Raw genomic sequence first — 16805 nt, 5'->3', positions numbered from 1 at the left:
CATGCATGCGAGGACTTTTGACTGGGCCATGGAGCTGTTAAAGGGGCTGTGCGGGCCCCAAAAATTATTAGGAACATTGATACAGAGAACTATTTCCTCTGGTTGGGTATCCAGAACAAAAAGAGCATAATCTTAAACTTAGAGCTAGGCCATTTAGAAATGAAATCAGGAAGTAGTTTTTCCAGATGGAAACTAGTAGAAATCTGGAACCCTCCCCCAAAAAGCTGTGCATGCTAAATCAAGTTAAATTTTCACGACTGAGATCAGTAGATTTTTCTTACGTAAGAGTGTCAAAGGTGGGTAAATGGAGTTGAGGAGCAAATCTGCCTGGATCTAATTGAATGGTGGAGTAGGCTTGAGGGGCTAAATGGCAGTCTCTTGTTCTTATGTCCCTATGTTTCTCCTTCCAAAGAAAATCAGCTGTTTCAATTATTTTTAAATGGAAACTAGCCCTTGTCTGACTTTTCGGGAGAATAGGGAAAATTTCAATGTTTTTTGGTTATAGATGAGAATCGACATTCAAATTATTCAGTTCTCTGACCCGGAACGTTACAACACTTTGACCACTGGCACGTCTATTGAACTATATGATTACTCTAGTTCCTACTATATAAAAGGAGAAATATTCAGCAGAAAGTGACTCAGTCAAATATCATTCATACAATACTGTTTGCCTCTGCAAAATACTAATGCAGTCCTCATATTAGTAACTGGATCCAGGCTCAGAGGAACTAATGCTGCAAGATCACTTACTTGTAAAAGTACGTTGAAAGCATACAATGATTCATTATGTTCAGCATCAACCGCTGCAATTCACTCAGTTCCTTGATCTAACCCCACTCACTGTACAAGGATAGAAATAAAGGAAATATTAGGCACCATTTTCATACCTATTTCAAATTCAAAATAATTCCCTACTTCCAAGTAATGCCAACTCCTGAACCTACTCTTTAAGGTTGTAACAAATGTGGATCAGAATGCTTCCCAACATAAAAAATACAGCTGTGGGATCCAACAGCATGTGCCAGTTTTGTTATGCTGTGCTGGAGCTGGCATAAATCAGATGCAAGTAAAGAAAACATTTTCATATTTAATAAGTTACATTTATTTTTTAATTAACTAGCATATACATATATTTTTGAGAATGTTCAAGTCATTCATTTTTGCGCTCAGTACTGATGGTTTTGATTTTTTGGCACAGAATCTGAAATCCGTTACATTTATCTAATTTTGCTTGGCTATTTCTGAATCTTTGGTGATAAAATGAACCATTCTTTATTTGGTGGAATGGCTTTGATACAAAAAAACATTTAGCATCTGACTACAGCAAACATATGACTAGAATATCAGTTACATGATCCCAGTCATGCAGAAGTGCATGAATCCAAATACATTAATAATGTTAATTTTGCAGAAGTTCACAAATATTGTGCGGTGAAATTATAACTTATACTAAAGCTCCACATGTTGCAAACATGATATGCCATCTGAAATACAGAAATACTTACTACGGATGTTAAATAAATGATTTATCAACACCAATCTATGTTGGTGATTATCCTCTACATGAGCAGCACCTGATCCCATATGCCCATCCTATTCTCATATACAGTTGCTGGGTCAAAATCCTGCAACTCCCTCCCTAACAGCACTGTGAAAGTACCTTCACCACAGCGGTTCAAGTAGGTGGCTCACCATCATCTTCTCAAAGACAATTAGGGATGGGCAATAAATGCTGGCCTTGCCAGTGATGCCCAGATCCCATGAATGAATTAAAAAAAAATACCTTTAGCCCCCTTTCCTTTAAACAGCTATCTAACCTACTCTTAAATGGTCTTTCCTTCAATCACTAACCCATGTAGGGCATTTCACAGCTTCACAAAGCTCTGTGTAAAAATGTTTGGCAAACTGCAATGTCCCTACCATAAGTCACATGAGCCGAGACACTCTCGCTATGTATTGCCATCTAATGCTCTGATGTTTGTATGTGAAGTGCACCAGAGATTTGTAAGTGACTGTATTGTGGAGAGATCACAGCCGAATGCAGTTCAGTTCTCACCTTGTTGCCCAGAACCACTCATTTTCCAGCAGAGGTCAGATAATGATCAGCAGTTATTTTTTTGCCCCGTACTGGAACTGAGATCAATTGTAGCTCTCACGTCCCACACAACCTACGAACAACCTAGCTGAGATCAGCTAACTCAGCAGACACAAGATGTAACCCGGAATCATCCTGGTCCATGTGGCTCATTATGGCACCGTACAATGCAGCCATCCCACTGAATCATCAGAGCAGCTTAACAAAGGGGCAGATATTCATGAAGGTCATTCCCCAACATGGAATGTAATGGATTAAGTGTGAGCTGCTACCCTAGTGGTATTGACCTGCAGTTTGCAGGGTTGCTCCAGTAGCTGATCATACTCCTTGGTCAGCCCTTCCACCTGCTTCTTGATAGTCACTACTTCGCGCTCTGAGTTCTGAAGGGATTTCTTCACCGTCTCAGTCATGAAAGGCATATCCTAATTTTATGATTAAACAAAAAATTGAATCTCCCAGATAGAGCCTCCTGATTGTAAATCAGATTCTGAAAAAAATTCTCAGAAGAATTCCCAACACAGTTAGCCATGTCCCTGGCACTGGTAAAATAGTACTCCTGTAGCAAAGTGGACTAGCAGGCAGTGATTAGGCTAGTTCATTATTTTTCGAACTTCATACTCTCTTGCCGCTGTCCCAGGCTTAACTCCCTTTTAGATAAGCCTACAGCTTCCCTCTGTGCCTATCATGGGATTGGGGATTGGTTAAGGAAGAAAACAGAGAATCGGAATAAATGGGTAATTTTCGGGTTGGCAGCCTGTAACTAGTGGGGTAATGCAAGGTTTGGTGCTTGGGCCCCAGCTATTCACAATTTAAACCAAATTTAATATATCCAAGTTTGCTGATGACACAAAGCTAGGTGGGTAAGTTGTGAGGAGGATGCAAAGAGGCATCAAGGGGATATAGGCAGGCTAAGTGAGTGGGCAAGAAAATAGCAAATGGAATATAATGTGGAGAAATGTGAAACTATTCACTTTGGTGGGAAAAATAGAAAAGCAGAGTATTTTTTAAATGGTGAGAGATTGGGAAATGTTAGTATTTAGAGGGGCCTGGGTGGCTTTGTACACAAATCACTGAAAGTTAACATGCAGGAACAGCAATCAATTAAGAAAGCAAATGGTATGTTGGCCTTTATTACAAGAGGATTTGTGTCCGAGTAATTTGGGGCCAAAATTGTCCCCACCCCCACCAAAAACGCAGCGCACCTAACGTGTTTCGACTGTTTTCATCGCCGCGGTAGATGTGGTGGCCTCTTGCGCAAAATTCCGCTCTTTAGCTTTTTTTTCCCCCGAGTGGCCCGAAAGTCGGTCATAATGGGGGCGGAAGTGCGGTGGAAAGTGGAAGTTCAATAAGTAGAGGGGCGGAGGTGAGGGGCAGGTAGAGTGTCCGCCGCTGTCACTCATCAGCACTGATGACGTCATCACGCTGGCGCGTCACCACACCTCTCCCCTTCACTTAAAGGGGAGAGCCACTGCGAGCTCTGCGATTCTTTAAGTTAGATCCACTGGGCCACGAGGGAGTGTTTCAAGATGGGGTGCCAGGCTGTCTGTTGGCTGCCCGGCCGAACCCGGAGGTATAATTTATGGCCCGACCTGGCAGGGGCCGACAAAAACAAATAAGATGGTCGTCGCAACAGTAGGTCTTCCCCTTTAATGGCAACTGCACCGCCATTTTACAAGCACTGCAAGCACAGTGCACCATCAGAAAAAGCTGTCGGTGGCACCGAGCGACAGGAGCAAGATTTTCAGCACGGAATTTCATGTTCGGGGGGGGCACATCGGCGGTGTGCGTTCTGATGACGCCCTTAGGACGGCTCGGCAGCAGCGGTACTGTGATATATTTACAGAGCACAGCACACACAGCTTCCTACATGGCAGGCAGCTCTCTCGGAAGCCTCTGAAATCTGCCTGGTTCTGTTTATTATTAACTCTGCAGTTGCAGTACACAATACGTCCACATCCACAGTGTGGAGCTACAAACATTACCAGCTTACAGACATTACACTTCTCCCTCCTTAATGAAGAAATTATTATAACAAATATCATACATAACTTTCATGTTTATACATAACACAGGATATAAACTTATTTTTTTCCATATTTACAAATCTAACTTGACCACTTGTTTCGAGGAGGATACCTTCGCTCTCGAACAGAACCTTCCAAACATGGTGTTGAATCTAAACTCATTCGAGGCTCATCCCGAGGAACGTTTTCCTCCACGGAATTTCCTTGATTTTCATTTGAACTCACTCTAACTTCAGGCTCTTTGTTTTCTTGACTCGGACTCAGACTTTCATTCCGATTCTCTCCTGGATTTGTTTCCAGTACATTGGATTTAGGATTTGCTACTGGTGTATCAAAACTATGTGATGAGTCAGAAATTATTGAATCATTCCCACCTTCAACTCCTTCCATGGCTGTAGGTAAAATATGATCAATATGAACAAACCTAACCTGTCCATTATCAAACATCTTTACCAAATATGTGCGAGGACCACATATCTTCACCACTCTTCCTGGTAACCACTTTACCCATTTATGGTGATGGTTCTTCACTCTCATCTTCTGGTTTAATTTCACACTTCTCTCTTTTACTCTACCTCTATCATGATTCTCTTTCTGTCTTACTTGTGTCTCTTCTACGGACTGTGCCAAATTTGGTTTTAAGAACAAGAATCTGGTTCGTGGCTGTCGTTTGAGAAACAACTCTGCTGGTGTTCTACCAGTAGTTGTATGAGGAGTATTTTGATATGTAATCAAAAAATTAGCCAATTTGTGATCCAATGATAACTGTTGTTTTCTTGGATTTGGATCTAACATTTGTTTTATGAGGGCACGTTTTACAATTTGTACAGTGCGCTCTGCTGCACCATTCGAAGCAGGATGGTACGGTGGAACCATGGTATGTTTCACACCACTTCTGCTCGTGAATTGTGCAAATTCTTCTGAATGAAATTGTGGTCCATTATCCGAAACAATCTCTTCAGGGAGGCCAAATGAAGAAAATAATTTTCATAAAATGTCCAATGTTTTACTTGTTATTATTTTCCACATTGGAAACCCCTGAACCCACTTCGAATGGCTATCAACCACAATGAACAATTGTTGTTCTTCTAACTCAGCAAAATCAATATGTAGCCTTTGCCACACCCTGGGAGGTCATTTCCATGGCTGTAATGGTACTGGTGGTGGTTGCTTGCTTACCGATTGACATGTCGTACACTGACTCACGATGTACTCTATATCTTTATCAAGATCTGGCCACCATAAATAACTGCGTGCAAAACTCTTGGTCAAGCACAGGTGTTGATCATGGAGGTCTCCTAATAATTTGGACCTGAATTTATTTAGTATAACCACTCTTGCACCCCACATGATACAATCTTTATCGACTGATAATTCATTCCTACGAATGAAGAATGGATGTGTATCTTTGTCTGTTACCTGGTTTGGCCATCCATTTGCAATATACCCATACACCTTTGACATCAATGGGTCACGTTTGGTTGCTTTACCAATCTCTTCAGCTGTGACTGGCAGTTCATCAATGTATGAAAAATAAAACACTTCTTCCCTATCGGGTGTAACTTGTGATGGGGAAGGCAATCTAGACATTGCATCAGCATTACTGTGATATTCAATATCATATGTATATGCAGACAAAATCAAAGCCCATCTCTGCATTCGGGCTGCAGCTAATGTTGGAATTGGGGACTTTGGATAGAGAATTGTTGTTAGGGGCTTATGGTCCGTAACAATGGTAAACTTACGACCATACAAGTATTTGTGAAACTTCTTGACTCCAAAAATTAATGCCAAAGCTTCCCTTTCAATTTGCGCATAATTACTCTCACTGGCACTGAGAGTGCGTGAAGCAAAAGCAATTGGTCTCTCCTCCCCACTATGTGATACATGAGAGATCAGTGCCCCAACTCCATATGGAGCAGCATCACATGCTAGCTTAATCTCCTTAGATATGTCATAGTGAACTAACCTGGTGCTATCTACCAATTTGCTTTTACACTTCTTGAATGCTGTATCGCATTCTTTTGATCACTTCCAATGGATCTGTTTTTTCAAAAGTTCATTCAGTGGATGTAATACTGTAGCCAAATTTGGTAGGAACTTCCCATAATAGTTCAAAAGACCCAAGAATGAATGAAGTTCAGTGACATTCCTGGGAATGGGTGCATTTCTAATTGCATCCAATTTTTCCATGGTTGGATGTAAACTATCTTTGTCTACTCTGTACCCTAAGTACTCCACTGAGTTTTTAAATAACTCACAATTAGAAGCAGACACTCGTACTCTGTGCTTCTCTAGCCGTTTGAGGACTTCATTCAATATGTTATTATGAAATTGCCTATTTGGTGCTGAAATTAGTATGTCATCCAAATAACATATACCTTCAATACCTTGCAAAATCTAGTTCGTCACCCTCTGGAATATGGCAGGGGCGGAAGACACTCCAAACGGTAGCCTATTAAATTGATATAGGCCTAGATGAGTATTTATAGTCAAACATGACTTGGACTCCTCATCTAGTTCAAGCTGTAAGTAGGCATTCGTAAGATCCAGTTTTGAGAAGATCTGACCACCTGTCAGTATTGTGAACAAATCTTCTATATTCGGCAATGTCTTGGGGACATTACCCTCTAGAACCTGGTTTATAATCACCACACAATCTTATCTTACCATCGGACTTTTGTAGCCCAATTACATCGATCTATCTTACAAATAGTGTTCTCAGTCTCTAGTCTTTTGAGTTCTTGCTCAACTTTCTCCTTGAGTGCATATGGTACGGAACGTGGCTTGTAGTAAACTGATCTAGCGTCCTTCTGTACCCTGGCACTCGCCTTGAAGCCTTGGATCGGACTGCCCGTTTCGTAGAACACCTTCGAATACGTTGATGAAAATCTCGCTTCCACACAGAAAATCTCACTCCAATCCAGCTTCAGTGAGCTCAACCAATTTCTTCCTAGAAAGGCAGACTTCTCTCCTTTCACTACTATTAGAGGCAAGTTCTGATATTGATCTTTATATTTCACTGGTACGGTGATACGACCTACCACGGGAATTTTCTCTCCCGAGTAGCCTCGCAGCTCTATCTTGGATTTCTCCAGTTGGAAATCACACAATTCGTCGTGGTGCAGTGACTCTGGTACTACACTCACGGATGCACCCGTGTCAATTTCCATTGAATCCCGCAACATCAATGTGGATTTTGATGCTTTCCGAATCGTTGTCCGTTAACCTCGTGCTCCTGATGATGTGTAACTCTAACATCTCTTCGTCCTGTTGTTGTTCTTCCATGCTATGTAGTCTCTTGGGATTTCTACTCATAGCTTTGAACGCTGGACTCATAGCTTTGAAAGCTGGTTTACCCTTCAGTCAGCATGCCTTCGCAAGATGCCCAGTCTTTCTGCAGAAGAAACACTCTGCCTTCACGTATGGACAACTTTGAGCAATGTGTTGTCCCAGGCACCTATAGCACGACTTCGACGCTCTGTTAGAATTTCCAGTTTCTGAGACTTTGGGCCCCACCATCTTTTACTTTGAACCTTCAGGTGATTTACCTCGGTTAACTGACAACCGTAATTATTATTTAATTCTCGGGAATATTGTTCGGCCATGCCCATCGACCTCGCTCTCTGATACGCAATCTCAAAAGTCAAGTCATCCGTTGTTCATAACTTCCTTCTGATCGCATCATTTTTCACCCCACAAACAAAACGATCCCGTAATGCTCGGTTTTGAAAGTTTCCAAAATTACAGATAATCGATAGCTTTTTTAATGCTAAGATGTAATCACTGATACATACATTTTGATTCCGAATCCCAAAACGATAGCTTTCAGCAATTTCTAATGGTTTGGGGTTATAGTGCTGCTCCAGCTTCGTTAAAATCTCTTTAAGCGTTGTGGCCTTTGGCTCGTCAGATTTACAAGGATTTCGTACAATGCCGGACCCACCTCCGATAAGAAGATCGTTTTCTTACGTTCCAACACAGCGCGGTTCTGGACTGCATTGTCTGGAACTTCGATTATGTTATTTGCAGTGAAATACATTTCTAGCCGATCCACATACGCTTTAAAACATTCCCGGTCGTGTCTATATTCCCCCAAATGTCCGATTACACTGCCATTTTAATCGCTAGCTGTTCACACCGTGTGCTGTAGTTTACCTTGGATTTTGTAGCTTTTTTTCAAAGACAGAAACTTCCAAAGTCTCTCTGTTGGCTGGCTGAATCCTTCCCCAACAAAATTTAAGCTTTAAATCATCCGAAAAATCCCATCCTCGTCGCCAAAGTTATAGCAGCAGAAGCTTGGAGGAAACCCCCGGCCCTTGACCCTTTTCCCAATCATCAATTCCTACCCAGGCTCCACAAATGGAATCGATAATATCAGCGCAGGTTTTTTTTATTCTAAAAAACTGAATTTTTCCCATATCATAACAGGAAGCTCAAGATCAAATGTGTTCTTTAATCAGTAGCCTTATAGCTTATTAAGACAAGCGACAAGTCTTTTATATAGAAACAAAATATGATTTGTGGAAGGATAAATTGCTAAAAATTACAGACAATGTTGAAATGTGAGATTTGTGCATTTCATTAGCAGTTATAAGAAACAGCAGCCAATAATGATTCATCATGAATGTAGCTGTAGAGTACATGTCAGTCCAAGACAGTTTATCTCCTCACCAATATTTTAATTTTGGTTTTAGAGGAAGAACGCCATTTCCACGGAGTCGGTTTCGCTATCAAGAACGAGCTGGTCGACCGCCTCAGTGACTCCCCCTGCGGGATTAGCGAACGTCTCATGACTCTCCGACTCACCCTATCCCAGAACCAGTGCGCCACAGTTATCAGTGCGTACGCCCCAACACTCAACGCAACAGATGGGATCAAAGAGGGTTTTTACTCCAGCCTCGAAAAATCCCTGTCCCGCATCCCTACGGACAACAAACTGATCATCCTCAGCGACTTCAACGCCAGGGTCGGCAAGGACACAGACCTCTGCGTAGGCATGATCGGCAGAGAGGGGGTAGGGAAAACCAACTCCAGCGGTACCCTGCTCCTGACAAAATGCTTAGAACACGGCCTTGTCATCACTAACACCTTGTTCCGCCAGAGGGACAAGTATAAGACATTGTGGCAACACCCTCGCTCCAAACACTGGCATCTGCTCGACTATGTCATCGTTCGAGTCAGGGAGCGCAAGGATGTGTGCATCACCTGCGCCATGACAGGAGCTGACGACTGCTGGACGGACCACCGCCTAATCCGTTCCATCATCAACATCAATATAGCCCCAAAGCGGCGATGACAGCAGGAAGCAGTGCCGCAAAAAAATCAATGCTGGGGCACTCAATGACCCAATTGAGAGCGCCTTATGCAGCCAGTGCCTCACTGCTAACCTGACGACCCTTGATGACCCTGAGATGCAGAATTCCCACAGTCCAGGCCACCATAACCAGTGCCTGTGAAGAAACGCTAGGTCACTCAACTGGAAAACACCAGGACTGGTTTGATGAGAATGACCAGGAGATCCAGGAGCTAATAAACCACAAGCGCAGGGCATTTCTGAACCTAAAACAACAATCCAACTCGGGAGCAGCAAAGCAGCATTACAGATGGCGTAAGGCCGAGGTCCAACAAAAAACCCGTGACCTAAAGAATAGATGGTGGGTGGAGAAAGCACAGGAGATTCAGCAGCTGGCCGACAGCCATGGTGTACGAGGATTCTTCACCGCAGTCAAGACCACCTACGGCCCAAACACCCAAGGCCCCACCCCACTGCTGGCCAAGAATGGGGAGACACACATCAAGGACCTTCCAGCAGTCAGGACCCGCTGGAAGGAGCACTTCGAAGATCTCCTTAATCGAGACTTTGCCTTTGACTCGAGTGTCCTCGACTCCATCCCGCAGCATGCTACCCGCCACCATCTCAGCAAAACCCCAGCCCTGCATGAGGTAGAAAAAGCCATCCGTCAGCTCAAGAACAACAAGACAACGGGAGCGGATCGAATCCCCGCTGAGGCACTAAAGTATGGCGGAGAGGCACCATTGGCACGAATGCATGACCTCATCTCTCTCATCTGGAAGGAGGAGACCATGCCAGGAGATCCCAGAGCTGCAGTAATCGTGACTATCTTTAAAAAGGGGACAAATCCGACTGCGGCAACTACAGAGGAATCTCCCTGTTGTAAGCCACTGGGAAAGTCGTCTTCTCCCTGTGGCTGAGGAGCTCCTCCCGGAGTCACAGTGTGCATTTCGTCCACTACGGGGTACAACGGACATGATCTTTACAGCGCAACAGCTTAAGAAAAATGCAGGAAACAGATCAACCCTTTAACATGGCCTTTTTTGACCTTACAAAGGCCTTTGACACTGTCAACCGCGAGGGACAATGGAGTGTCCTCCTCCGTTTCGGCTTCCCCCAAAAGTTAGTCACCATCCTCCGCCTGCTCCACGATGACATGCAAGCCGTGATCCTGACCAACGGATCCATCACAGACCCAATCCCAGTCCGGACCGGGGTCAAGCAGGGCTACGTCATCATGCCAACCCTCTTCTCGATCTTCCTCTCTGCAATGCTTCACCTCACACTCAACAAGCTGCCCGCTGGAGTGGAACTAAACTACAGAACCAGTGGGAACGTGTTCAACCTTCGTCGTCTCCAGGCCAGATCCAAGACCATCCCAACCTCTGTCGTCAAACTACAGTACGCGGACGACGCTTGCGTCTGTGCACGCTTAGAGACTGAGCTCCAAGTCATAGTCAACATCTTCACTGAGGCGTACGAAAGCATGCGCCTTACACTAAACATCCGTAAGACAAAGGTCCTCTACCAACTTGACCCCACCACACAACACTGTCCCCAGTCATTAAGATCCATGGCGCGGCCCTGGACAATGTGGACCACTTTCCATACCTCAGGAGCCTATTATCAGCAACGGCAGACATCAGTGACGAGGTTCAACACTGCCTCCAGTGTGCCAGCGTAGCCTTCGGCTGCCTGAGGGAGAGAGTGTTCGAACATCAGGCCCTCAAATCTGCCACCGAGCTCATAGTCTACAGAGCTGTAGTGATACCCGCCCTCCTGTATGGCTCAGAGACGTGGACCATATACAATAGACACCTCAAATCGCTGGAGAAATACCACCAACGATGTTTCCGCAAGATCCTGCAAATCCCCTGGGAGGACAGACGCACCAACGTTGGCGTCCTCGATCAGGCCAACATCCCCAGCATCAAAGCACTGACCACACTCGACCAACTCCGTTGGGCGGGCCACATTGTTCGCATGCCTGATACAAGACTCCCAAAGCAAGCGCTCTACTTGGAACTCCTACACGGCAAGCGAGCCCCACGTGGGCAAAGGAAACGTTTCAAGGACCCCCTCAAAACCTTCTTGATAAAATGCAACATCCCCACCGACACCTGGGAGTCCCTGGCCAAAGACCACCCTAAGTGGAGGAAGAGCTTCCGGGTGGATGCTGAGCACCTCAAGTCTCATCGCCGAGAACATGCAGAAAACAAGCGCAGGCAACGGAAGGAGCGTGCGTCAAACCAGTCCCACCCACCCTCTCCTTCAACGACTATCTGTCCTACCTGTGACAGGGTCTGTATACCCATATTGGACTGTTCAGTCACCTAAGAACTCACTTTTAGAATGGAAGCAAGTCTTCCTCGATTTCGAAGGATTGTCTATGATGATGAATATTTTAATTTTAACCACCAGTGGTTTTAAAATGTTGATGTTCTGCCTCTCTCTGTCCACCTAACAATGAAGGTAGTTTCAGTTGATGCAGTACCAGCTGCTCGCAGTTGGCAATAGTGCTATTGATTAGAGCAGAGTACCTGCTGCTTGTAAGATCAAACTGGCAGAGAATTAAAGTAATGCCCCCTCCCCTTGTCACATCAATGGTCTGTCTCTCAAATAGCAATGGCTTATTGTATTTCAAACCATGCTTCAACAGAAAAGTCAGGACTGTGGTTACAGGCCTGAGCACAAGCCCTTGTTGGTAAATTGAGATTATCTCAATTTTTCTTGAGCCATTTACCACAAACTTATGCACTTGTCAGCTGTGTTTATGATGCTGAATTATAATTGGCTGTTAGTTTTTATTACCACTAATGAAATTGTGCAAATTCCTTATTCTATAGTTGCTCATTCCTATGATTTCATTAGTGGATGATAAATTATGATGAAAATCAAGCGTTTAATCCAGTTTTTCACAAAAGATGAAAATATGGCATTATGCATTCAGATACTAAATTTTATTTGTGAGACCGCTCTTCTTGTTATACTTCTCCTCTGGTTGCACTGCATTGCTGTGTCACATTGCAAATATACATTAAAAAATAGTTCAGTCTGAAATTATAGGGTTTCAATTACATCTAAATTCATGCTCTTATCCATCGATTTCATATCCTAATGTAACCTTTTAAAATGTCTTGTCACTTTATACTAGTGATAACAAAAGAGTTGGCAGACAATTTTAGTTATCATCTTTTTAAAAGGGGTTGTGAATATTTGTACTCTCAGTAGTATTTCTTCCTCTTCTTGATCACCAATCTCTCTGAAACAGCCCACTGCAGTAGTTTCTATATCAGTAATTCAGTGCAAGTCACTGGAACACTAATACTGTCACACAAAACACCATATTGAATCTATAGGCATACAGCTGTGGAGCAGTAAGCTTCAAAGAAATCAAAAAGCACAAACAGCCAAAGAAAGTCTGTAATAATTACACAAAACAATGATTTGTTTAAAAGCAAGGAAAAGGAAAGAATAAGGCAAAAGGGCAAGGGAAATTATGTTTTTTTTTCTCTTGGTTCATAGTACAAATGGCATTTGAGAAATTCTAATGATGTGGTTCTGGGTCTCAGGATAAACCAAGTATCAGATAAATGGAAATGAAGAAAGTGAAACATTTAAATGTCATTATACAATAGTCAGAAATAGTCTTTTAAGGCTGAAGTTAATCAGATTGTTTGGACACACGGGAGGCTAACCTTGTGCAAAGCCCATCCTATACCTGTAAGACATAGACGTCAGGCAGATACTGAGGCCAATTCTCAGCTACTGGTGTAAATCTGTTCTAATGATTAAGAACTGGTCTAAATTTCCCCAGAATGGAAATTTTTTAATCGCACTCACATTTTGTGGGTTGGTGTATCTGCATAATTATTCACAACTCCTGGTGCAGATTTGGACAGATGCAGCATGCACACTAATGGTGGCTGCAAAAAATTGGATGTCGATAAAGGGTTGCAGACAATTAAAGGGAAGTGGCAGAATCAGGAAGAAAAATTCTTACAGCTTTTGAGAGGCTCAATAGGCATGTCAACCTATTAGCAGCCTTTGAAAAGCCTGACGGGGAGAGTGCGAACATGGGACAGGTTTCCTTTCTCTTCAATTTTGCCCAAGATGCAAGCAGGAGTCTGCAGGCAAGTGGCGGAGCACCTGGACCCATTTGATGGCTACTGAAGTGCAGGTGGTGCTGCATGAGAATTGTCTTCTATGTTACTCTACGGCATCATTTGCATAAATTTGCATTTCAGCACGCCTGGAAAGAGGTGAAGGTAGATTTGAATCTGCGGCTGATAAGTACTGTCACTGGATGTGTTAGCCCTTGGTTGCATGGTAGCTGATATCTTAGCAGCAGATGGTGCACCTGGGTTTCTGCTGACCTGGAAAAATAATTCCCCAATCATTGGCCCACCATGGCTGTGCCGGGCGAAAAAGAGTTATCCAGCCTAATCCCACTTTCCAGCTCTTGGTCCGTAGCCATGTAGGTTGAAGCACTTCAAGTGCATATCCAAGTACTTTTTAAATGTGCTTAGGGTTCTGCATCTATCACCCTTTCAGACAGTGAGTTCCAGACCCCCACCACCCTCTGGGTGAAAAATATTCTCCTCAGCACCCCTCTAGTCCTACCAGTTACTTTAAATCTATGCCCCCTGGCTATAGACCTCTCTGCTAAGGAAAATAGGTATTTCCTATTCACTCTATCTAGGCCGTTCATCATTTTATACACCTCAATTAAGTCTCCCCTTAGCTTCCTCTGTTCCAAAGAAAACAACCACAGCCTAGCCAATCTTTCCTTATAGCTAAAATTCTCCAGTCCTGGCAACATCCTCATAAATCTCCTCTGTACCCTCTCTAGTGCAATCGCATTTCTTGTAATGTGGTGACCAGAATTGTACATAGTACTCTATCTGCGGCCTAACTAGTGTTTTACACAGTTCAAGCAGTCCCTGCTCTTATATTCTATGCCTCGATTAATAAAGAAAAGTATCCCGTATGTCTTCTTAACCACCTTATCTACCTGGCCTGCTACCTTCAGGGATCTGTGGATATGCACTCCGAGGTCCGTCTGTTCCTCTACACTTTTCAGTATCCTACCATTTATTGTGTATTCCCTAGCCTAGTTAACCCTTCCCAAATGTATTACCTCACGCTTCTCCAGAATGAATTCTATTTGACACTTTTCTGCCCACCTGAGCAGTCTATTGACATCTTCCTGCAGTCTACAACTTTCATCCTTATTATCAACCGCACAGCAAATTTTTGTATCATCTACAAACTTCTGAATCATGCAACCCTACATTGAAGTCTAAATCATTGATATATACCACAAAAAGCAAGGGACCTAGTACTGAACCCTGTGGAACCCCACTGGAAACAGCCTTCCAGTCACAAAAACACCTGTTGAATATTACCTTTCCTTCCTGTCACTGAGCCAATTTTGGATCCAACTTACCACTTTCCCTTAGATCCCATGGGCTTTTACTTTTCTGACCAGTGACAATTCTTGCAAATTGACTAGTGGCATCTTGGCAGATGAGGCCAATCAGGCTTTCTGGCTGATCACCCTGGCAAATCTTCTTTCATGCTGTACCATTAAAATCGTGATACACTGTGATTGGAATGCTTCTGCTTCTGAAGAACGCTTCAATGTTATGGTTAGTGCAGCATTCACATAAATTAGTGGTGCCATTAGGTATAGAAACATAGAAAAACATAGAAACATAGAAAATAGGTGCAGGAGTAGGCAATTCGGACCTTCGAGCCTGCCCGCCATTCAATGAGTTCATGGCTGAACATGCAACTTCAGTACCCCATTCCTGCTTTCTCGCCATACCCCTTGATCCCCCTAGTAGTAAGGACTACATCTAACTCCTTTTTGAATATATTTAGTGAATTGGCTTCAACAACTTTCTGTGGTAGAGAATTCCACAGGTTCACCACTCTCTGGGTGAAGAAGTTTCTCCTCATCTCGGTCCTAAATGGCTTACCCCTTATCCTTAGACTGTGACCCCTGGTTCTGGACTTCCCCAACATTGGGAACATTCTTCCTGCATCTAACCTGTCTAAACCCGTCAGAATTTTAAACATTTCTATGAGATCCCTTCTCATTCTTCTGAACTCCAGTGAATACAAGCCCAGTTGATCCAGTCTTTCTTGATATGTCAGTCCCGCCATCCCGGGAATCAGTCTGGTGAACCTTCGCTGCACTCCCTCAATAGCAAGAATGTCCTTCCTCAAGTTAAGAGACCAAAACCGTACACAATACTCCAGGTGTGGCCTCACCAAGGCCCCGTACAACTGTAGCAACACCTCCCTGTCCCTAGAAATTCGGTATGGGCCATATTGAGGTGAAAAGCCCAGATGGTTGGCGTTATGTATGTAAACTTTATAATAGTGTAAGACCTGCCATCGAGGGAGCACCTGTTGGAGACCCAAGGGTCACCTGCACAACTCGTGCAAGTAAGTATAAAAGGTTGTCTGCCATGCTGTTTCTTCACTCTGGCGTTTGATTAAAGAGCCTAAGGTCACAGCAGTTTGAGCTTACAGCACACAGACTTGTGGAGTTATTCTGAACATAATAATTGGCGACGAGTAACAGATCATGAACTTTCACGCGGTTATTGCTGCCGTTGGTATTCTTGAGAGATTTGTTGAGGGTGATGATTGGGAAGCCTTCGTTGAGCGTGATCAGTACTTCGTAGCCAACGAGCTGGATACGGACAGTAACGCGGTCAAGCGCAGGGTGATTCTCCTCACCGTTTGTGGGTCCATGATATATGGCCTCATCAAAAATCTGCTAGCACCGATGAAACCAACAGACAAGACATATGCGGAGTTGTGCACGCTGGTTCGGGAACACCTCAAGCCGAAGGAGAGCATCTTAATGGCCAGGTATCGCTTTTATATGCACCATCGTTCTGAGGGTCAGGACGTGGCGAGCTATGTCGCCGACCTAAGACGTCTTGCAGGACCGTGCGAATTTGCTGGATTTTGGGGGGAAATGTTGTGGGACTTTTTCATGCTTGGAATCGGCCACGAGGTCAATCTTCGCAAACTGCTGTCTGCCGAATCCCTAGATCTGAGCAAGGCCATCACGATAGCCCAGGCTTTCATGTCTACAAACGATAACACTAAGCAGATATCTTCTCAGCATCGAAGCTCACCGGCAAGTACAGTGCATAAAATAACGCCTTCAGCAGGCAGAACTGTACATGTCGGGGCCTACATGCCTGCAGAGGCCAGACCTAGCATGACTCAGAGTCCGCCGTGGGGCGTGAATGCGAATCCATTAACACTCTGTTGCCGCTGCGGGGGTAATCATAGAGCCCATCAATGTCAAGCACTATGTGTGCAAAGGCTGCGGAACAATGGGACGCTTCCAGCGAATGTG

The 16805-nt window shown here is 43.9% G+C and overlaps 1 pseudogene; it reads right to left on the bottom strand.

Moving 5' to 3' along the window:
- Positions 1 to 16805, bottom strand: part of LOC139240463 (putative nuclease HARBI1 pseudogene) — a 397365-nt pseudogene that overhangs the window by 312386 nt on the left and 68174 nt on the right.

Source organism: Pristiophorus japonicus, chromosome 2, assembly GCF_044704955.1.
Source record: "Pristiophorus japonicus isolate sPriJap1 chromosome 2, sPriJap1.hap1, whole genome shotgun sequence".
Taxonomy (NCBI): domain Eukaryota; kingdom Metazoa; phylum Chordata; class Chondrichthyes; family Pristiophoridae; genus Pristiophorus; species Pristiophorus japonicus.
Note: the sequence above shows the minus strand (reverse complement) of the source record. Positions and strands in the feature narration are given on the sequence as shown.